This window comes from Catharus ustulatus, chromosome Z (assembly GCF_009819885.2).
Source record: "Catharus ustulatus isolate bCatUst1 chromosome Z, bCatUst1.pri.v2, whole genome shotgun sequence".
NCBI lineage: Eukaryota > Metazoa > Chordata > Aves > Passeriformes > Turdidae > Catharus > Catharus ustulatus.
Window position 1 is genome coordinate 42766113 of NC_046262.2, and position 24708 is coordinate 42790820.

The 24708-nt window shown below is 40.1% G+C and overlaps 1 protein-coding gene across 2 annotated transcripts in view; it reads left to right on the top strand.

Annotated features, from left to right (window-relative positions):
* Nucleotides 1–17215: 17215 nt before the first annotated feature.
* SPIN1 (spindlin 1) overlaps nucleotides 17216–24708 on the top strand; it is a 53221-nt gene continuing 45728 nt past the window's right edge. Inside the window, exon 1 of one of the 2 annotated variants that reach the window (XM_033085527.2) lies at nucleotides 17216–17291. The gene's annotated coding sequence lies outside the window, so the exon portion shown is untranslated. Of the gene's footprint in view, nucleotides 17292–18277; nucleotides 18445–24708 lie in introns of those variants that run through there. The other variant, XM_033085528.2, reaches the window with a different exon arrangement.

Consider the following 24708-nt stretch of genomic DNA (forward strand, 5'->3'; position numbering starts at 1 on the left):
TACATTAAATCCATAGCCATGCAAATTTACATGTGTGAATATGTGTCTCAGTTTTCTTTCCCTTACCTCTTTTATTTAATCTTATTTCCCTTTCTCTTCTATCAAAGAATGCAAACAGTGAAATTTTCAACTTATTAAAATTTTTGGCAAAACTCCCAAGTCTGGCATGGAGCCAGGATTTTACTCAGTAAATCTGGTTGACTACTTGCTTCGTTTTAATAGTATTACATTGTATCTTTTTTTGTCCATGTTGCTTTCATGCTATAGACATTTATGAAAGCTAGTATTTGAATTAGCTAGCATGCGGCTGTGAGTACCTGAGATTTTTTTAATATAATAAAATCTGAATATTATTTTGCCAGGTTTAAAATAGAAGACATGAGCTGCAGTTGTTCTTTGTGCTCCTTTGACTAATATTCAAAAGCATCTGAAAGCACTTTTGATTTCTCAACAACAGAACAACATGAAGTGTGTGTCTGTTACTTCCAGTATATTTCATGTAAAATGTCCTCAGCAAGTTCCACCTAAATCCTGTGCCTTACTTTCATTTATAAGGATGCTTCTTCTTGTTAAGTCTTTCCAATTTGTCCACAATCCTAGACATGCTTTGATCACTCTGGAGTTAGTGACAAGGTACACTCAAACTCTTCTTATGTGAAAGAATGGGCAAGGCTGTAACTAGAGGTAAAGAACAGTAACCACAAAAGCACTGATGGAGTTATTCTGCTCAACAGCATGCATATACCACATAAAAGGCAGAACAGTAGTAGGACCTGTGAAACAAATAGGAATTTTTTAAGGTTCTAAACATTTTTGAAATAGAAAGATGCCATTAGATCAAAGAGCAGGTAATTCAGATCAGCATATACGTATATGAATCTGCATCTCCTTGTGTTTCTGATGGATTTCCAGATTTGACTATACTCTGAGTAACATCTGAGTGGAGGATTGATAGTATGATTCTTTTGTTGTGTGTTTTTTCACAACAAATCTGGCTTCAAGTGGTAAAGGATGCTTCTCTTCCAGTTTATAACAGAAGTTGTGTATTGGGGTTTTCTGATGTCTGTGCAAAAACTTACAAGGGTTTCATTTCTATATTAGGCCCTCCTTTTTTTAAAAACAGCTGTCTGTCTTTCCAGTATAGATATAGATAGATAAATATATAAATAAATATATAAATGCGTGTGTGTGTGTGTGTGTGTATATATATATATACACATATATATATATATACTTCTCCATCAAGTTCATCAATACTTTTGCTGTCAAGCCATAGCTTTTGAGTGAATCATGATGAAGACAGTCAATGAGTTAGACAAACATAAGCCCCTCTGAAAATTTCACTGACAGGAAGGCTCACAAAACTTCTCTTCAGTGACCAACAGCGGAAATCTGCTTGACAACCACCTAAAGTGGAGACCAGCCTGATCTCCCTGGAGCTACCCTTTGCTACTTCATTCATGCCATTTCAGAATAGACTAAAATACACTGCAGTAACACTTTGTTGGCAGTGTAAATCACTTAAATAACTGTTCTGCTGTGCTACAACATTAAAATTTTTCTCTAATTTTCCAAACATTTTTCATTGAACTGTATAAAATTTGGGAAAAAACATTATGCTGTACTTACCTTGTTCTTGTCAGACACAATTTTCTTTTGCAACCTTCTTCAGTGTTTATGTGATTCCACCACCTTCTTAATCAAGTTTTTTCTATGCTTACCTATATCCAAGATTTTAATACTCCCCAAATAACACCTTATCTGCTGTAAACTAAGTAAATTACATCTTAATTTCCCACTGCTTCTTCCACAGTGGCACTTGTCTCTTTTGGCCCTGTGTGAGACCATTCGAGCAGGAATTTGCATTCATGTATTTACTTAAGCATTAACACACAAATGTGTCCATCACCCTAAGCTGCACTTAGCTATGCTTTTGTTAGATTTCATACCTGGTTTCTCAAATGGTGGAAAAGGAATAAAGCAAAACTTTGTTTACAACATGTTTGACTCTGCAAGAAAAAGCAGAAGGTGGCACAAAGAGTGTGCAATATGAATAGCTGAATTTTGCAAATTAATCTTCAGATGTAGGTAACCATTTTCATTAAAAGGTGAATACATTAATAATAATGTAGGAGGGGAAGTCTGCCATAAGAGTGGAGGAAAAAAGCAACAAGTTTAGCCTTGACTAACAGAATATGATGTTCACAGAATCTCTTAGGATTTCATGGACATCTTATTGTCTGACACTAGAAATTATAACATTTGTTTATATTTTTTTCTGTCAGTCCTTTTAATAAACTCAAATTTTACTGCAAATTTCTCAATACTGATACATAAGTAACTTGCTGACATAAGCATATCCTATGCAGAATAAAATCACATGGCAAGTAATCTCATTGTTTGAGAAAAATTGTCTCCTCAGCTGGAAACACAACTGTGAAGCTGAGACTTCTGGGTTGTCTATACTTCTGAATGTAACTGATAAAGCTGGGCTTTTCCTCTACTTTTGATGTCACACGTTTCTCAGTAACCCCAAAAGACTTCAAACTTCACACATCTGTAAAGAGTATTTATGCACTATTCAAAACACATAATTTTTCAAATATACTACACAAAACTACATACACTGAACAAAATATATATATATTTCAAACTAGGTCTATGTAGACTCTTAAAACATAGGACAGAAGCGAAAGGAAGAGTATTTATGTACAATATCTGGATAAGATACAGCTGTTTTTGTCAGAGCAGCCCTTATAGTACTAAGCTTTGCATTTGTGATTAGAACAGTATTGAAAACACAACGATGTTTTGTCTACTGCTGAGCAAGGTTGTCTCTCCAACGGCCTTCAACTACCACCAAAGGAATGTAGGCTGCAGCTGGGCAAAAATTTCAAGGGACAACCATCTCCACGTGACAGAAGGAGAGAGATACCCTGTATCGTGTGATGTTCTACTCAGTGATAAAACCGTGGGAAAGGAGGAGCAGAGGGTGTTGTGGTACTGGTCTTTTGAAGCAATCCTACATGACCTGAGGCCTAACTTCCAAGGCAATGGACAGACATCTGCCTGACAATGGGCAGTAGTGAATAATTCCTCTTTTTTGCTTTATTTCCATGTGCAGCTTTTTTCTTTTCTCAGAAAAAGAGAAGTGCCTTTATCTCGGACAATGAGCTTTTCCACCTTATTTCCTCCTGGTGTCTTGTTGAGGAGAAGTGAGAGAGCAGCAGAGAGGGACTCTGGTTGTCATACAAGACAAACTACTGTTATAGATAATAACCGAATTAAGCCAGATTAAAATAGTAAAACAATGATTTTTATTTTTGCTCCCGAAAATACGGTCCTGGGAAGCCACAAACGAAAAGAACAACACCAAGCCCAGGAATCAGTGTCAGGTGAACATGCTATGATGATCTGGCTTCTATCGCACCAGATCTCCCCCATGTTAACATATGCCATCCAGGGAGCCCAGTTTTTATACAGATTTCTGGCCTGAGGTGAGTGTCCCCCTTGTCTCTGCTGCAGATTCTCATATTCAGATTAAACCTTTTCTTGGTACTGCCCTGGACAAAGGTCCTTCCTGCGCATCGATGAATCCTGAGGAGGGCTGTGTCTGCTCCGTATTGAGGTGTAATTTTCCTTGGGAGTGTTGTTTCTCGCTGGTCAAAGCTTTGGAATGTAATTTTTCCCCGGTGGAGATGATTGGATTTAGGGGAACTGGCATCGGTATTGGGGAATTCCCTGGAACCTCCCGGATGTCTGATATGTGGTACTTGACATGTTTTTTATGGATGATCTTTTCCTGTTCAATTGTCCAGTGGTTTCAGGATCGTTGAGCTAGGTGAGCATATGATCGTTGAGTATATTGTTGATATGCTAATTAAGGCATTTGTCTATGGCTCCGGGTGCTGGTGGCAGTGGCTGAAAAGTTTTCTTCTTTTATTTCTTTATTTTATACAACCTTCTTATATCATATAAACACGAATTACAACAACATATATCACAGTACAATGTATTACCATGTGATCCCATTTATCCCTTCTCTGCAGGACTTGGAAAAGATGTTGTGTTTGTAACTCCTAATACGAATGTTATAAGAAAAAAAACCCTGTACCATGCTGAATACAGGACAGTGCCATTAGGATAAAGGAGCAAGAGATTTGATACTTTGCTTATCACATCAACTGAACTGGTATTTATTTTCTGGGTCATTAAAGTAATTACACACCAGAAGCAGTCCTGACAGGTTTAAAGGTAAGATGGTGCAAGTTCAATATAATTGAATTTATTTACAAATTTTTTAAGCATTCACTTTTGGCACTAATTAATTTGAACAGATGAAGTGTAAACATGAGTTCTGCAGTAAATGAAAATCCTACTATCTTGATAGATTTCTGATGTGATTATAAAATCCATTCCCAGGTGTGGTAAATAGTCAGAATTGTACAGTGTTGCTGTATAAGGCAAATAATTGGTGAGCCTTGTTGAGGAAAACATGAGCTGGGCTATTTTCTTATCTTGCACCTGGCTCAAGCAAGGTTTAAAAACAAAATGATATCTGGAGAGGAGACATCAATGTTGTTTGAGTGAGGCACAGAAAGATGCCTCATCGCTGTACCAGCCAATTGTCACACTCCCTTCACCAGGAAAAAAAAAGCCTGTGTTCATTAAGTTCATTAGGGAGGTAAGGATGAGCATAAACACCCTCTGTAGAAGGTCAGGCAGCCTTTACTGCAATCTCAGTAAGTGAAGGAGGAACAAAGTGTTTATTCTACCTCTTTTTTCACCATAAATCCTGACTAAAACTGGGACTCTCATAAAGCCCCAGATTAATTTAAGCATCCTTTGGGATGCAAATGAAAAACATGTGTTCCTCAATGCATGTGTGACCAAAGACATCAAACTCCACCCACAACATGTGATGGATCCATCCCCTCAGGATGAGCCAAAATTCATAGCATAAAAGGTGGGCTTCTGGGCAAAGAAGGCTGGAGTGGGGAAAACACATGTGGAGGAGGAAAAAACCTTTGGAGGAGGAAAACATCACTGGATGGGAAAAGTATCTCTGCCTGCTTGGCATTGACAGAACATGTCTCGCCTCTTTCTCCTCTCCTGAAGGGATGCCCTTAGTGAGCTTTATACTTCCGACTGCGTTGTAGCACACCTGAGAAAATTCATTTATATATATATATAAAAATATATATATACACACCACTATTAGAATATCCCTTACAATAATTTCTGATGTGACACATATTAACACTCAGGTTTTTCAGTGCATTTATCACTGGCAATCCTGAACATGCTCTTGTTGCTTCAATAAACCTCATTATGTGAATCTGGATTGTGCACATCGCTTTTTGAGTGCAAGCAGACCTGTAGTAGCAGTAAACTTCCCCCAAGCTTCAAATTCTTCTTTTGAACTCGGTCAGACTTACAGTGCTGTTTGGCTATACTCAGGCCACACCCAGGCCCTCTGATCTCTGAAGGCCAGCTGGAAATTGAGAGGTCTCACTTTCTGCTAAATTCGCATACCCTTAACATGAGACCAGGTAATTTGGTATGTGGGGTCTTAATTTACTGTTTTTGAAATACATGTATGCTGACCTAGGTAAAATTACAAAATTATAATAGCATTTAGATTAGATTAGACCATGCTGGATCAATGTGCTAGCTAAGTTAAATACCCAAGTAAATAAATATTTTAAAATTGTGTACTTTTCCTTCATGTTTTTTCAAGTGTAGCAGTAGAAAACATCAAAATTAGGTATTTTTGTATTCAGAAATATGCAATCCATTAGAAGCTTGTCTGAAGCAACTATATTTTAGACATATTTTTTGATCATATTATGTATGACATTGGAAAGCACTAGTGATCTCTACAGTAAGACTGTCCATTATTCCAAAATAGATGTAATTGCACTTAAGTAGAGATGTTTACATCTCGGAGCAAATATTTGCAAATCAGTCTTCTCAATTAGGTTAATTGTCTAAGAGCTGATTAAAAATTCTTTACAGATAAACAAGGCTAATCCATTTTGAGAAAAACATGTCTCATTTTTCACTGTCTCGATTCATATCTTACGGTTCATACCTAGAGCAGACCAATCATAATTAAGTCAAGTTAATTATATGGTTTTTTGCAACACTATATGCTGTTACAAATATTTGCTCTGGGATACAAGTATTTTTTCTTTCCTTTTAATTCAACATACTGTGATAAAAGACACACTGGTGTCTTTTGACCGAAAAGATCTCTTTTTTCCTCTTTCTCTTCATCAGTTTTGCAGTTAAATGAACCAGATACACAGCTGCTGTCAAAAGAAGCAGTCCAACCATTTATTTTCCTTATTTTCTTATCTTCTCCCCACCCTTCTCAGTATGCTGATCCAAATAAAAAGTCCCGTTTTGTACTTTGTACAGATATGTTTTCAGTGAAAAGGGCGCTCCCACTTACCATAAAACTTCACTGTCACTAGATCCAACACAGGCTAGTCAGTAGGAGTGCACATCAAAAGGGTAAAGAAAGGCAGGACTGGCTGGCAACAGCACTGCTTCAGCTTAATTTGAACCAGTCCTGAAGCATCTTCTGAGAATGAAAGATGTGAACAGGACATTTCCCACTAGTTCTTTTGAGTTCAGTTTAACTTTTGATTGCCTAACAAAGTGACAGCCAGTAGACTTGTCAGATTTAATGATTTTACCGATGGTCTGTGGACAGCCTGAGTGTAGGAGTTGTGTGATTTCACTGATCATAAACTTCCATTGTTGTGCAAACACTTTCCAGGCCTTTAGGCCCTTTCTGAGAAAATGGAGTATGAGTTGAATCTAAACACCTCTCCAGTCCTTCTCACTGCATATTTACTGAATAATTTACTGAAACTGCAACTGTTCTTTATTATGTTACCATCAAACAACTGCTGAATACAAAAATGGAATCAAGTAGCAGTATTGAGACCATGTTTTTCAAATAAACAAAACTTCTCAGATCTCTCTATATTATAGATAGGCTGTTCCTTACGTGAGTCTTGATGATTGATGATTGATTCAAGCAATTAACTCTCCATAATTCAGTAACAGTGCAAGACTCTACAATTATATCTATGGTTGTTTTATTTTTAAAGAAAGAGGTACAAAAAAACCTGTGATACAATTGTTTCTCATTAACACAATTATAAGAGTAGTTCTTTATTTCACAGGGAAGTAGATTATGTACTTTCCTGCAACATATGAATTTGTTGACCACATTACTCAGCTTGTAGATTGAAAACTATTAATTATTAAAAACCACATTGATATAAAACTTATAGCATTTTGAAAAGGGGATGGAAGTTCAGTATGTCAGCCATGGAAACAGTACATCTTTTTACTACTGGGATGAAAATCCAATAAACCTGGCCAGTCACTTCTGCATCAATTTGATCTGGGAAAAAATAAGATGATGAGGATGTGTTTGCAAGGAATACTCTTACACAACACAATGATGCTGTCTCATGCCAACACCTACTTAAAAAAAAATGTTGTCAGATGAAGCTTTGATCTGCTACTAATGGAAGGGATTGGATACTATTGTTAACTCCTAAAGTATCCTATTTACTATATAGTATAGATTACAAATGATATGTAAATGAAGGTAAGTTTAGGAGACAGAGTGTATTTGAAGATTTTGTTTTTAAAGCTGTTACCAAAGATATGCTCTCCCATCTATAATTTAGAATCATAGAATCATTTAGGTCGGAAAAGATCTTCAAGATCATTGATTTCAACCATCAATGTGACACTAACAAGTGCGCCACAAAAGCACGCCCGAAACTGCCACACCTACTCGTCTTTTAAACACAGCCTGAGAAGGTGATTCAATCATTTTCCTGGGCAGCCAGTACTAGTGCTTGTTAACTGTTTCAATGAAGAAATTTTTCCTAACACCCAATCTGAACATCCCCTGGCACAGAGCTTGAGGCCATTTCCTCCTCTTTTGTTACTTGTTACCTGGCAAAAGACACCAATACCCACTTAATTAAAACCTCGTTTCTGAGAGTAGAAAGACCACCCTTGAGTCTCCTGTCCCCCAGCTGCACCAGCACAAATAATCGGACAGCTCACAGGCCTTATCTAATGTCTTGGATTGCAATGCAGGATGTAACCAAAAGAATTTATTCTATCACCATCTGTTGAAACCAAATGGGGCAGTGATCCTTATCTTTTCCACAATGCATCCTTCCTCCAGTGAAATACCTTCTGTTAATGGGCCATTGAGTCACACAGTGCACTGATAAAATTACATCATCCCATTGGAAGATGCTTTAGGCAGGAGGAGCCAAGCATTTCCTACCTAAATAAAAACTGAGATTTGACACATCAGGGCAGACTTTTTACACTGGGTTCCAAAAGAAAATCAGACACTTCTACATCATCACTGGACCTTTGAAACAAAATTTCTACAGGACCACTGCTTCAGCTGAATCACATTTGTCACTCCAGGAGGACTGCAGCCACCATTGAATGGGACTGCTACCAACACCCTGAGTGAAGGAGTATCAGGTTGTATTCTGACTTTTTCAGTGTTTTGGGGTTTTTTTGTATTACTGTATTTTTATTTTAATTTCCCTAGTAAAGAACAGTTATTATTCTTCCCATATCTTTGCCTGTGAGCTCCTTAATTTCAAAATTATAATTATTCGGAGGGAGGAGTTTACATTTTCCATTTCAAGAGAGGCTCCTGCTTTCCTTAGCAGACACCTGTTTTTCAAACCAAGACATCTAAGTAAATAGGTATCTTGAAGATAGATTACAGGATCTGTCTCTGGTGAAATGAGAGGCTTTAACTCAACATCCCTTTTGTGCTCATTCAGTGCCTCCATTTGACACAACACTACTGTTGGTTAGACAAGCTTAATTAATTATCATGCTAGAATATGCATTTGTGTTTCAACTACACCTTCACTGTAATTCCGACTTAATGCAGGATCCTTAAGGGAGCTGTGTTCCAGTCAAGTGAAGTAGCGGACATTCTCATAAGAGGCCTCAGTCTCTTTATTTGCAATCTCATTTCCTCTTATATTCTTTCCTTTTTCAACATTCCCTTTCCTACATAGATCTCTATATTTGAAATAATATTGCAACCCTGGCAGCCAAGATGGGACTTTATAAGAAGAAAAGTTTTATTTATTTTACAATAAAATCAATTTCACACACACTGTCATATTCATGCACTCACAAGCGTACTGAAGAAGTGTGTACCCATGAGCTATGTCCATAAGCATTGATTTAATTTCTGTGGCATATTATTTATTCTTCCCAATGATTGCACAATTTCATATTGTATATATTTTCTCCATAGTGAATGAGAGCTAAAACAGAACTTAAAAAAAAAAAAGGTGAAAATCTAGCTCTGTCTAGACATGAATATGTTTTCCACAATGAAATATTTGAATGATAGTACTTTTTGTTTTTTTAAAACATGATAAATTGCTTTGTAATCATCTGTATTATTCTGCAAGGTGCAAACAATAGCATAAAGAGCAAATGAATCAATTCTGATATTAAGAAATACGTCCCCAGATCACAAATTCATATGTTGGATCTGAAACAGCACCGTGAAATCTTGTCAATCATTGCTCATCATATTCAAAATATGTATATTCATGGAAGGCTGAGAGAAAATGCATTTTAGAGAAATCTACTCACCTGTGAAATGTTCATGTGTATTTTAATTTTTAATGTCTAGTACATGGAAATATTCAAGATGTTTAAAAGGCACAGGTAAGCCACAAAAACCAAAACAAAACCAAAAAACGGAATAAACTGTTCTGCAACTATAGTGATAACTAAATACCATCAGCTGGAGATTTTGGCAATCATTAACTACCTGTTTTCTGGAATTTACCTAGCTATTAGATCTTGACGGTTTCTTTTTGAGTTAAGAAGGAAGGAAAATATTTTAAATGAAGTTGCTGAGAATCTCTGTAAGTTAATGAGCTCCCTTAAATATTCACAAGATTTACAAAGTGATCTTTATTCTCCATATTAACTGTGTACTAGAAATACCTGTAGTCTGACTGCTATCAGTTGGCTTCAGAAAATAGAAATGTGTTCAGATTAAGTGCTTCAACAATATTATTAAATATAAACAGATTGAAAACAATTACTTTTGCACTGTAGACTACAGAATTTCATTATATGAAAAGTCAGTATACTCCATAGTTTTGTGAAGTCTGGCACAAGAAGCACAGGAAAGCCTTAAGAATCTTTATCTGGGCACTTGTCCCCACAAGGATGTTCATTCACAGTACCATTGACAGGTGCTTATCCACAAATTTCTTTTACTGTATCTACAAGTGCAAGAGGAAGTCCTGGGAGAAATCAAACCAGATTAGGATCTTTTGAGCAATCAAACAAAAATTGAGCACCTATCATGCTAAGGACATTTACACTACATTTAACTGAATTGTACACATTAACATAAAAAACTAGAGAAAAACCACTGCTCTGCACCAAGAGTCTAGGAAACAATAGCAAGTGGTAGAGGAAAGTAAGTGCTGGTAGGGAATATTTGAAGTGAAATTTTAGATTGTGTGTATGGAGAGAAACATATTAGGAACAATTTCTTTGCTAAAAGGGTTGTCAGGCTCTGGAACAGGCTGCCCAGGGAAGTGGTCTTCAAGGCTTTTCCCAACCAAAATAATTCTATGATACTATGTCAAAATCCAATATTTTTATTAAATTCAATTAGAAACTTTTAGTCCCCTTGTAGGAAAATTTGCTCCCAAGTGTGGTTTAGAAGATATTTTTTTCAATCTCACCAGAACAAAAATACTAAGGTACAAAGGATAGTTACTTTGTGACCATATTGCTACTTCCAAATGGAAGTCTCCATCCAATAGACTGAAAAATGATGAGCAGAGTTTGTTCACCTCAACAATATATTGTTTCCATGAAGACACATGACATGCAATGGAGTGGATCACATTCTGCTAAGTACATATACAGAATTATTAAATTTTGGTATCTCTATGCTGTGAGGTACCTACTGAAATAGCTGTGAAGTTCTGTGGATAAGTCTTCTTGACATTGTTCTGGTGCAATTTGGTTCCATTTTATGTATGGTCTTCAGGAAGCCTGATCCCAATGATTCTTACATGTCTGCGAGGAAATGAAGCTCCTGTTCTAAATTTATTTTATGAATTCTTAAGGACTTTCCAAAGTAGAGTGGTATAAAATAACTGTATGAGTTATCACTTCATATTATACTAATTCTATATAGGTTTTCCTTAAATTCTTTTTTCACCATGCTGAGCCTCACAAACTACTTTTTCCTTGTATTACTCTTTGTTAATTTCTTTTCAGGTTCTGTTGTAAGTGTATCTGAGTACAAAGTAATTGAGGGTTTTATGCAAGCATATGTTTTAGATGGTTGCAGGTTTTATGAAGGTGGATGTGTTATGTCTGAGTTTAAGTGTACCCAGTGGTCCACAGGTTGTTATTTCTTTTCATGTTCATCATCCTACTCAAAGTTACTCGTTAAGTATCACTACAAAAACAGACTAATTTGTATCCCTAGAACACCACAGCTGAGATCACTAAAATGTTCATCCTACCAAGTTTTGTACAGACTTCATCTTCAGTAACAATACAGAACAGACTAAAGCCTGCTTTCCTTTTTATACAACCCATGCACAAGAACTAGCAAAGACATCTGAACTGGAAATGACATGGCTGTAATTAAAGCAAAAAAAAAAAATTAATAAAGATAGTACACATAAAAAGTGATTGAACAAATGAAAATAATAAATACAAAGTACAAGTTACATAAACACTATGAAAAATTGATGAGGTATTATGCTCATAATGCAACTGGAAAATACCTTTTAAGTCCTAATTAATCCAACACTACCGGGAGGAAAATCACTCAAGATTATCTACAACGTATTTTCTATCTTGCATAGAAACACCTTTGCCTTTCTTAAAATTAGATCAGTATTTCAAAAATTTTCTTCCCCTTTCAGTCTGTTTCTAAATCTTTGAAAGAACGGTCTTCCTATCTTCTTTGAAAGCTATTCATAAGTTGGGATCCCTGGAAAGCTTTAAAGAACATTACACAGAGACCACATGTATATCAAGTGCTTGTGTACCACCTTTAAAACAAAAATTATCAGAGTGGAAATGATTGTCATATATTTTCAAAATGAATTGTTCAGCCAACTTCTTATGTTTCAAAGCCCATATAATAGAAATCATGAAGAAAAGGTGTACTTCACAGTAAATATCTTCCTTTTCTGCCACAGAGATTCATTTCTTCTACCTATATGGAAATTATAAAGAGGAAAAAATGCAATACTTTGTCCTGCAAAAGGCTGACAACTACTTATTTTGCATATATGTGTGTGAAAGTGAGGAGGGAAGATAAAGAGTAGGAAGATAAGGGTTTAAATTTCTGCAATAATAGTATGATCCTTTTAGCATTCTCTCTTGCTGTGACCAAAGTAAGTCTGTGAAGGAGGGTCTCATCTCATATGACAGAAATATTTATCTGCTTTAAAAGAATGTCGGGTTAATATCTGTGATTCTTCTCTCTAAGCGCATTTATTAGACTCTTTTCCCTTCAGTAGTTTATCATTCCTTGACACTTAGTAATAGATCGCTCACTTAGAAAAGGGTGATAACTACACCAGTAAAAATGAAGACTTTTGTTAGTTAGTAACGTGAGAAACTACGCAGTCACAATCTGGTTGAAGCAGGTGATCAGATCCAAAGCTGCAATGGTTACAGAGTTCAATTTGTACTGCCCTGCCTTCAGGTCAAGCAGGAGCTCTTAGCAATTCAGAAGAACAAACGGCCTTGATGGGCAGTTTCAAGAGCTTCTCAATCAAGTGATCTCCCATGCCTCAGGGATCATCACACCACAGAAGGTCGAGCAATGAATGGGTTGATAGCACTGAGGATCCTTTTCTATGAGGGCTCTCCAAAGTAATGGCTCTCCCATTGTTCCCAAGAGAACAAAAAAACTACAACAACCCCGATACATCTCAGGATTAACAGTAGTTAAATTAAATTTTAATTTGCTCCTCCCCTCCCTCAACAGCATAACAAAACTATAATGTCAGTAGTGTGTGCAGGACTGAATGCAGTTCTTGCTCCTGGGACCACAGAAATTACTTTGTTGATTTCACATGTGATCTGATCACTTCAGAAACAAGACCTCGGTGGACTCAAACGCTATTTCATTCAAAAAGCATTACATTCCATTTATGTTCTGGGGTCTATAAACTGAGAAACAAGCCCTGTGGTACAATATGAAGGCTTCTGGGTGGGTATGGTAACTGGAGTAAATTGGCAATGCACATTTTGGTCTGGCTTCCTGGGTACTTAGAGACATCTGAACTGACATAGGAAGTCTGGAACTGGTTCTTATACATAGTGGTTTGAATGGAAGCTTCATACCAAGTTTAGAGAGACCATCCCATTGTGACAGAGGGTTCAGAAAAGACCTCCTTTCTGAACTCCTTCTCAGAGAGAAGTCTACGTGCGACTGGATCCAATCCTAGTCAAAAAATTAATCAACAAGTATGTCTGAAGGATTGTATAGGTGTAACTGAACCTTTTTATTACTTTGTCCTGCAAGATTAAGGATGGCAAACCAAATACATTTATATGAAGAAAGTAAATCAGTTATTCTAATTGATTATAGTGATTAGACTACAAGACTTCAGTCAGAACTGTAACTACTAGTAGAGTGCACTATTTTTTAAATCAATAATTGTGAAGCTAGCTTAATAATTATTAAATGGAGATTAATGTTACTTATCCACACCAATGACCATGGGCAAAGTAACCCTGAGGAGCATCACCACTCAAGGGAGGACTCTCCACATGCACTCCTAGAAGGAATGTGTGGCAAGTCCCTGCTGTAAGAAGAAGGACTGGGCTTTCATAGCATAAAGTCATTGACATGTTTCTAGGCCAGCTGTGTCAGCTCAGCAGCCTTTAGCTCAGCACCCTTAAATCAATTACAGTATAATCACTAGTTGGTTTCTTTATCAGGATCTTCGTCTGCAGTACAGTCAGTTGCTGTCAGAAAACAGTTTTTCACATCTTCCAAATGTTTAGTTTTGGGATGAAAGGCTCAGGCTGCTTTCAGCATTCTTCAAAACCAAAAGCAGCATGAAACCCTTCTCTATCACTGATAACTTTCACAAATAGGGTAAGTTTTGAGCTGCTTTACCCCCACTTAGGCAGAGCATCTTGCTACAGTCAATGACAGCTCAAAAGAACAAATAAATCGTGGTACCATTAAATCCTTTCAGAAAGATAACACTGCAGCCACTACTGCAAAGCTGCTACTTCATATCCTTCCCTGATGGAGTATGCCCCACACCATATATTCACATCTTGGTATTCTCTCTGTCTGAAGAGTCATGTATGATTTAATGGGTGGACTGTTCAGCAGATGAGGAATTGGTAGGATGCTCACATCCAGAGAACAGTGTTCAGCAGCTCAGTGTCTAGATGGAGATTGGTGACAAGTGGTGTCCCTCAAGGATCTGTAGGGAGGAGAGTACTGTTTAATGTCTTCATCAGTGTCACACACAGTGAGATCAAGTACACCCTCAGCATATCTGCAGATGACACCAAGCTGAGTGGTGCAACTGACCCAACTAAGGGATAAGACACCATTCTTAAGGATCTGAACAAGCTCAATAAGCAGGCTCATGTCAATCTCGAAGTTTAACAAGATCAAGATCCAGGTGCTGCTCTGGGCAACCCCCAATATCAACCCGGGCTGGGGGATGAACAGATGGGGAACAGCCCTGTGAGAAGGACTTGGGGGTGCTGTGGATGAGAGGCTGGACATGACCCAGCCATGGGCACTCCCAGCCCAGAAAGCCAAACGTGTCCTGGGCTGCATCCAAAGCAGCGTGGGCAGCAGGGGAAGGAGGGGATTCTGCCCCTCTGCTCTGCTCTGGTAAGACCCAGCTGGAACCCTGCATCAGCTCTGGGGTCCCAGCACAGACAGGATGTGGAACTGCTGGAGGGAGTCCAGAGGAGGGGAATACAGAAATGATCAAAGGGATGAAGCACCTCTGCTATGAAGGAAGGCTGAAAGATTTGGGATGGTTCAGCCCGAGGAAGAGAAGGCGCTAGGGAGGCCATACTGTGACCTTTCAGTATTTAAGCAAAGGTTGTAAGACAGACAGGGACAGACCTTTTAGCAGTATCTGTAACAGCTGAAAAAGGGGCAGTGATTATACACTAAATGAGTGGGGATTTACAGATGGTAGGAAGCGATTTTTTACAATGACAGTGGTGAAACACTGGCATAGGTTGCTCAGAGAGGTGACAAATTCCTGATCCCCGATTCCTAGAAACACTCAAAGTCAGACTGGATGGGGCTCTGAGCAACTTGATCTAGCTGAAGATGTCCCTGCTCATTGCAGGGACATTGAACTATATGACTTGGGAAGGTCTCTTCCAAGCCATACTGTTCTATTACCCAATGTCTATTTTAATTTCAGGAAAATTCAACCAATGATTGCTTATCTCAACAACTGTCTTGTCATATTTCAGTAATATCTCTTGTAATATCATATCTCAGCAAAGCTAGTTATGGATTTTATAATTCTACTTGGATGGTCCAGCATTATTAACCTCATGTTTACCAATCTTTGTCCCTACTTCATTGTTTCTCACTCTTTCTCTTGCTTAGAAATTTGTTTCTTTAAATTGCAGATGAATCAGAATCTCCAGACTCTTTTATCATAGAAATTACTGGGGATACAGTTCCTTCGATGAAATTAAGAGATGTGAAAACAACAAAGGAGAAACTAAAAATATGTTTCTTCTTCTGTTCTGCCAATGAGAATTTTAAGCCAAGTTATGTATATCTGTACCTTCACATACCTGTATTTTATTTTCTGCCACAGGCATGGAATTCATAAATGACATGATCTGTGTGACCTAGGAATTTGGATATTACCCTGTGCCTTTGCTACTGTTGGACAAAGAAATTGCAGATGTCCATTCTTTGAACCAAATCTTCCCTTCCCCAAACTGAGTTAATTTCTTGCCAAACCTTGATTCAGAAAAAGGCACCAGTTTGATTTGTTATGGCAGATCAGCTATTCACCTGCTTTAATTATGAAACAAATTTTTCAGAAGGTAACACTCTTGTTTCCCATTTTGCTGTCAGCATGACAGTATGAATTGATGTTAGAGGTCTATGCTTTAATGATTTACCTAAGTGATGGAGTAGGATTTGATGACACTGTATCATATTTTCATCAATACATTTCCAGATGATTTTACCGGCTTTTCCCCCCCTCTAGTTAATGCCTTAGGTACAGTTTCATCTGAAAATTTCTGGTATAGCTTACCAAATTTCTTCCTTGCGTCCCATTCCATCTAGATCATGCATGCCTCATGAATCCGAAAATACTCCCCATTAGGATTAAGAAACTTAGTAATTTTCTCCTAGGCGTCCCGACACCTAACGCTGACAGTTGAAAAGGTGACACCTATGGTCTGTCAATCGCTGAACAAGCCTTGATTACCTGCAGGTTTTCCATTACTGCTCCCTCAAGTACTGTCTCTAAGCCTGCCAGGGGCATGCAGGACAACCCTTCAACAGAGACTCACAATCTGTAGCTACTGCTTTTGTTCCACATGGATTTTTGAAGGCTTTCCCACCTTTTGTCATGTCCTTATTGCACAGATCAATATGTTTTCAGGGAACCCTTTTAGTTTTGAAGGAACCACTCCCTTCTCCTAGTAATGTCGCCTCTCTTGAAAAGAGAAGGAAATTTCATACAAAATGCTTATTATTTACAAATACTTTCCCTGCTCTGCTGAAATGTTAGTCGGCCTTCTGGCATCTGCACTACACTCTTGACCTTCTTCAGCGCCAAACCTGACAGGGTTCAAAAAGTGTTTAGACAATGCTCATAGGCGCGACTCTGGGGATGTCCCGTGCAGGGCTGGGAGTTGGACTCGATGATCCTTGTGGGTGTCTCCGAGCACAGGACACCGGGAGTCGGCTCGATGATTCTCTGTACACACAGAGGGCTGGAGGGTGACACGCAGGTGACCTGGGGCTCGCCTGGCCCCCGGCAGGGCAGGAGCACGGCAGGCCGCCCTCCGGCCCACGGCGGGGCGGGTGGGGCTGCCCCGCGCCCGCCGCATTCGGGGCGCAGCAGTGCGCCTGCGCGCCGGCAGGGGGGCAGCGCGGGGGAGGAGGGCGGGCCCCGGCCCTGTGTTTTGAACGGCGCGATGCGGTCGGCTCACTATTTGGCAGGAAGGTGAGGAGGCCTCTATCCTGGCGGCGGAGCTCGTGTAGGGAGAGGGGGATCCAAATGTGGCAGAGGCGAGCTGGAGGCAGCGGCGGCGGAGGGGGACAAGCGAGACGAGGGGAGCGGCTGTGCCCGCCGCCGCTGCTGCCACCGCCGCAGACAAGCTGAGCGGCCCGGGCGGGAGGGGCTGAGCAGCAGCCCTGGCACCCCCGGGCGCCCGCCCCGCCGGCAGGTGAGCGACCGGGGCGAGGGAGGGGACGGGGGGAGCGCAGCCCGTCGTGCCGCCCTTGGCCTGGCCCGGCCCAGTACCGGGCAGAGCCGGAGGGAGTCGCTGTGGGGGGACCGGCGCTCCCAGCCCGGCCGCGCCTCGCCTCGCCTCCCCTCCCTCGGGGCACTCACATCGTGGATCCCCCGCCCTCCCCTCCCGGAAGCCGCGGGCGGCATCGGGGCCTCGAGGGCTCCGGTCTGGAGGTGTCGTCTCTGCTCTCCCTTCCCCCGCAAGCTCCCCGGCTGCTTGGCAACCCCCCCCGCCCTTCCGGGCTCCGGGGCTCTGCCGCCCTCCCCCGGCACGGCCCTGCGCCGCATCCACCCGTAGGGGAGCGGTGCCCTCCCTCTTTCCCCGCTGCGGAGCTATTGTGTGCGGGCTGGGGCCCGCCGAGGGGCTGCTGGCGGATAAGCCTTTCCCGAGGGAGGTGGAGGCGGGAAAGCGGGACGAGGGGGGCGTGAGGGCGGCGCAGGAGCCGGGGCTGCGGAAAACAGCGCCGGCGCGGTGTGTGCGCGCCCCGCTCGCTCTGCGCTGCTGCGATCCTTTGTCTGCTGTGCCGCTTTCCCCTCCTCCCTCGCTCCTTTCCTCCCTCCTCCCTTCCCGCTCCCTCCCTGCGTTCCCCTCTCTCTCCCAGGCTCCAAGCGCTGCTGCAGCTGCAGGTTTGTAAATACTGGACCAACACACGCACACACACACAACATGGCTGACGCTCGCCCTGCTCCTCCACCAGGGTCTCCGCCTTCTCTCTCAGTCTCCGCTGCTTAGCCTCTCCTCCGTGTAGGCTTTTGTTTCTTCCCCCCTCCCCCTTCATCGCCCATCCAAAAAAAAAAAAAAAAAAAAAAGAGAGAGGAAACACAATTCACCCTCCTTATTTGCGCGCATGGCGGGATTTCAAGGGTAAGGATCCTCGCTTTGGAAGCTTTCTCCATTCGTTTTGCTGTTTACAACAAAATGAAACCTAAAATCAGAGGTGATTTGGGAACCTGGCAAGGCCTGGGGCGAGGGAGGAAGGGAGGGAGGAGGGGGGAACTGGGTGAGCCCCGCTGAGAGAGGCTCGATTGGAATGTGCGTATCTTTTTCTCGTGTTGGGTGGGGGGAGGCTGATGCACCAAAGTGCTGGCAGAGATGAAATACTGTGTTACAGTTGGCAGAATGAACTAGGGCCTTTTCTTTCATTTGAGGACATAATTCGGTATGAGGGGTCAGCTCTTGACAATCACGTTTAAAAGATCTGAACTAGTTAAGACAGAATAGGCATTTTGTAGGTAAAACGCGTAGCAGAGGGTTTTAGCTTTTTATGTTTCTTATATCTCCTTGTTAGTATTTTAAACAGCTTGTGAAACATGGAATACAAAATCGGAATTTACACTTGTTTGGTCTTCGTGTTGCTAGATTTCTGTCATAGATTAATTTGCCCTTGTGATGACAACAGTACAAACTGAAGCTTTCCTAAAAAGAGTTCTTTCAGATTTTTTAATTTTGATTTTCTTTCTTTCTTTTTTTTTTTTTGGCTATTGTTTTTGTTAGTGCTTGTTTATTTGTTAGGTTTTTTGTAGAAAAGGCATGGTAACGTGAAGTGAGCTCCCAAATGAAAACAAGACAGCATGCTTTTGACCTCTTTACTAGTGCGAAGCAAATGCTTAGTTCAGTACCCTCCACCTCACTTATTCAGAGCACCCCCTTCTGGCTTTGATAGATATGGCTTATTTTTTACGGCTTGTGATGTAAAACCAAAACACTTGAAGGTAGTTCAAGCATGTCTAAAGTGATCTGCCATTAAACGGTTTTATTTCTAGCTTGTAAATTGAGGGTGAATGTTGAAGGTGTGAAGACATGACACTTTGCTTTCTAGACATGTTACTGTAATTCAGAGTATGTATTTAATTTTCCAAGGGTCATACTTAAACACATGGTCTTTATTTATACACATGGATAGTTTCTGAGCACTGCTCTTAAGTAATAAATGTCCTAGCTATGTCGTCTTTTGTCTGCTTTGCTTTAGAAGCTTCTAGTGGAGAAGCATTGGAATGGCATAATTTTGCAGCTTTTACTGAGATAGAAATATGCGAATTAGATTGTATATGAATACTTCTTTCTGCTGCTTTTTCTATCCCCATTAATAAGCACTGATTAACAAACATTGATTATGGAGAGAATAATATATAGAAAGAGTTCCCAACGACATAAAACTTAAAAGAAATCATCCAAGTTACAGTATCATTTTGGAATGTGTATCTACTTCATGGCTTCTGAGGCAACTGTGTTAGTTCTAGATGGGAAAGTCAGAGCAAAAGTCTATAGCCTGGTACATCAGTAGGTTCCTGCAGCAGGCAGGAAACCTTTTTTGGAACATTTTTCAGTCTGAATGTGATACTGCCTAAACTAGAATAGTTTCACCAGGTGTAGTTAATTTGTCCTTTATTGCGATAACTACTGCGTTTTGAAATTTTGATCACCTATGAAAAGTGTGAAATTCATTGAAGTATGAAGCTCCTCGCTCCAAATAGGCCTTCAGATACTTAAGCCAATTCTTAGGCTTAAGAGCAAAACAAAAATAAACCGTCCACAATGCACCTGTTTAAATAATGGATCATTTTAAAAGTCATGTTTAACTCTGTTACATTGCAGTTTTGTTGCAAGACATAAATTTTATTCTGTAAAATTTGTCTCTATTTCATCATCCTTGCGAAGTTTCTTGTCTGTAGCATCTTTAGCTTTCTGTGGCACTCAGTTTTTTCTTTCTGTCTTAATTGCGTTGATTTTGTCAAAAATCAGTATTGTGGACCTTCATATCCCAAAAGGAGCAGATGTAGCTGAAGAACTTGCCAAATCTCCACATCTTCACTTAGGGAAGATGCTCCAGTGCTTTTGCCATTATGAGTTATGCTAGGCTGTATTCAGCCAAATTAAAAACCTGAGACTAGTAAAACCTTCTTTTCAAAAACTATTTGGCAAATGAGACTAAGGAAAAAGAAGACTGCAAGAAATGCAGTTTCAGTGATCGCTTGCTGGAAGCAGTTAGAAATTAACCATTTTTTAAACCAGGCATGCTTTTCAATAGATCTTTAATCGAGTGAATCACAACTCAGTGTAGTTCTAAGTATTTGTGGAATTACCAAGTAACATACAGTCCTAAAGGTAATAAACATTTGGTACATTCTTGTTCAGTTCTTTGTATTTTCTCAGTCTGAGTATTCTTTTATCCTCTTCTTGCCCAGTATCTTTCCTTGCTATCAGTTGCCAGGCTGCGCTCTTTGACATGTTCAGATCTGTAAACTCTAGCTGATGCAAGAACTGTGTGTTAATGTAATGCATGATTTGCTTAATGTTTGATAAATGAAATATTTTTATAAGGATTCTATTTACTGAAGCAAAGCAATATTTTTTAACCTTTTTCTGAAGAACCCTTTTGCTGCAAACTTCTCTCATTGCGTTTTGTTTTTCTTGCCTCCTTCCCTTTTTTTTCACCGGGTAATCTAAGGATCTAACTTGATTTCTTGATGTTATGGCATGAGAATGTGTTTTCATAGGTGACTAAAAGCAGTTCAACAAATTTGTTTAGAAAACCATCTTCGAAAGCTGTTCATTGAAGCTGAACCAAAAGGGAGAACTATCTCGCAGAAGGTTGTTTCCTGTTATGTGGTTAGATAGCTTGTTTCTCATGACAGGTGTGAGAGAATTTTTTGGTTATTTTTCTTGTGTTCCTTCTCTTACTGCTTTTCAGAGGTCAGTGATTTTATGATGGAAGGGTGAATGCTGATCTTTCTTGACACTGGTTCTCCTTATGAGTATCTCCTGTATGTCAAGATGTGTCCCAAGTGCTGTCCAGATGCTGTCTAGATGTCATCATGCCTTTAAAAAGTGGGGACTCTTGACTGCTTTGTGAATGTGTAGACTTTCTTCCATCTACATCTCTGATGTGAATATATATCGAGATCTTTAAAATAGTGCTGTTAACTGATTTGTAGTTAACTATGAGCAGTTGATTCTAGAGACAAAGGGGCCTCGTTACTGATCCATTTCAAACAATGATGAAATAATTTGAACTGCTTACACCATGTGGTGGCTGAAGTTAACTTTCTGTTATAGAGTAAAATGTGAATTTGCTAAAGACATAGAGAATTCAGAAGGTGAATGGATTAGGCTTTCAGGTTGTGGAGGATGGTTCTACAAATCCTGGTTATAGTTTTTTTATTTCTTATCTGTAATGTATGTTGTGAAACTACTGTAAATCTATGTTGTATGAGGTCTTGAATGACTGACTTGGAAACTTCTCTACTGTAGTGGTCCCACAAAATGAAATACAATGTATAGGAATAGTAATAATTATCTGTGATGTTGACTAGCTGTAACTGTTACTTAATCATATTTTAATTTTTGCAGTTATTGCACCTTGGCTGAGATGTTCTTGCAATATTTTAATGAATTTTTACGCCTTTTGAGAAGACTTAAAAATCCCTAAAAATCTGTAAAACTTGATTAGCTCTTTGATTGGGTTGGGTTTGGGCTTTTTTTTTGGTTGGCAGGGTGGGGGGGGTGGTGGGATTATTTTAATGTTGTTATGGAATATTCCAATACACTGTTTGAATTCTGCACCTACAAATACTGCTGAGAGTAGGTGCTTATTTCAAAAGCAGTTCTGTGGATTTCAGTGGTTTAGTAAATACTTCACTTTCACAGAATGAGTGCTGAACTCTTAAGACCTTCTGTTCCATATAGTATTTTGAACAAAATGGAGCTGTATAAATTAGTTACTACCTTATACTATATACATTATAGTACAGTAGGCTGTTCTAGCTGTTCTATGCCATCATGCTATGGTCTGTAAAGTGTCACCAGCACAGACTTCAAATAAACCATAAATAACAACAAAACAAGGAAAACCCAGCTGACCAGCTTCTCCAAAGAACTTCTTTTAGTCCAATTCAAATCTAAAAGAGACCTTTGCTAGATTATGATTTCTTACTCTAGGTGGATAAGGACAGAAAGAGTCATTAGATGCCAGACTTTGGGTCTATTTGATTTATTAAAATAATTAAAATTATTTGTTTCAGAACTGCTCCAGTTTTTTCAAATTTAGTGTTCATGTTTCCTACATGGAAAGTCATTGCTAGTTATGCAGAACTGAGGCAACTCAAGTCCAGTATATTGTCTTGTGATTTCAGTTGAAATTTTTGAATAAGGAAATTTTTGCCTTTTTAGATTCGATGTTTTGTGAACTGAGTAACACAAGAAAAAACATGTTCTAGATTAATTCTCCAGAAAAAATTCTGTAAAGTTTTGTTGATTAACTTTTGTAGATACTGTGAAAACAGTGTTCGCTGAAGTCCATAGCTGTGCTTTGGGTTCTTTTAGTAAGCAAAGGTTAGGTACCTGCCATGTACTGGGAAGTAGTATGTGTATTCTGCTGCGTATGTCGAAGTTACTTCTGGTATTACTTGTGCACTTAAAAGTGCCTGCAAATTAGACCATCTTCAGTTTTCTAGGAATGATAAAAGTTATTAAAAATAACACTTTAAATACGGAGTTTGTGTAACTCAAAAATTATACTTGGAAGAGAGTTGACTGATTCTGGATAATTGCTTGCCTGTCATGTTTTATAACTGCTATGTTTTAGTTTTTAATGAGCTAAACAGCACAGTGAAGCCAGAGTGGGGGCAAACAGGTTATAGATCGATTTACTCCTTTCTCAAAATGTTCCAGTTACATAGAACTTTGTTGAATGGATGTAGTTACTTTTTTCTTCAAAAATCCCCTTCAGAAGTTCTTTGTCTTGTTGGTGAAAGATGGCCTACAAACCCATTAATTGGTTGGTTGGGTGTCAGTGGAACTATAAATGAGATATGTTAGGCCAAAATCTGATAAGTATGCCTTCAAAAGCAGCTTAACAGTAGATTCTGACTTTCTTGGGACTTCACAGAAATCTGTTCTTGAATGCTTTTAGGGTTAAGGGATATGCAGGTGCTCAGTATGCTTGGAAACCACAGGGCCTCTGGGTCATCTCTCCCTACTGCTGAAGGGAGGAGTGAATAAGCACAGAAATCTTAAGTTCCTAGACTGCAGGAGTATATCTCAGGTCAATTACATCTGTCTTCTGCATATCCGTTTTGTAAAGGATTACATGCATGTTAGGTGCCAGACAGAAGTCAAGAGAGGAAGCAGACTTTCCTGTCTGTTCAAGTTGGGGGATTTTTGCTTCTGCCTTCAGTTGTATTGATATGTCTTGGTTTGAAGACAGGAGCCTCCATTGGAATGCAAAATATTATGCCCTTCCCTCTGAATTGTTATAATGGCGAAATTAAGGGGCTTTCAGGCAAAGATATGAGAAACGAAGTAACAGTTCTTTGCTAGTGTGTATAACAAGACAAACAAACCACCCCGGTGCCAGCCCCTGCAAACCAGGGCAGCAATTCCAGTGCAGTCTCTTCCCGCTCTCCAGGCCCAAACAAACCAGAGCAGCAATCCCAGGGTGGTCTCTTCCCGTTCTCCTATCCCCAACAAACCATAGCAGCAATCCCAGTGCAGTCTGTTCCCGCTCTCCTATCCCAAACAAACCAGAGCAGCAATCCCAGTGCGGTCTCTCCCCGCTCTCCCGGCTCTCTCCGCGCTGGTGCAGTCACGGCCGCAGCCGGCAGGGGGCGCTGGTGGCTCCCGGCGCGCAGAGCGGTGCGGTTGTTCCCCCGCGCCTGCAGGGGGCGCTGTGCCCGCCCGCGGCCCCCCTCACGCGGTAATGGCAGACGGGCTGTGCGGAAGGGAATGGAGAAGGGACTTGCTTTACAAACCGCCGGGGCAGCCGATCCTGGTGCCCTGTCTAGACTGCGAAGGGAGATCTAGCACGGACCTCGGAGCAGCCATCTGGGAAGGCAGGGATGAATGAAGTCCTGAAGTGGGGGATGAGATGTTTCAGAGACTTTCCAGCTGTAGCTGTAAACAGGAGGCATTCTGGTCGGCAGGAGGTGTAGAACTACCATGTAGCAAAAACTGGGAGGAGTGGCAAAAAAGGGGCGCCCAAAACAGCGCTTGCGGGCAAGTTGCAGCCCAGGTCTGCGCAGGGCAGGGAAAAGTCTTCTGGGAAGGGGAAAGGGCTGGGGATTCCAGGTTTTTCTCCTGAGGCACCCCAGCAAATGGTGAAAAGTCCCTCTTTTAGTGAGGTAGGTGTTA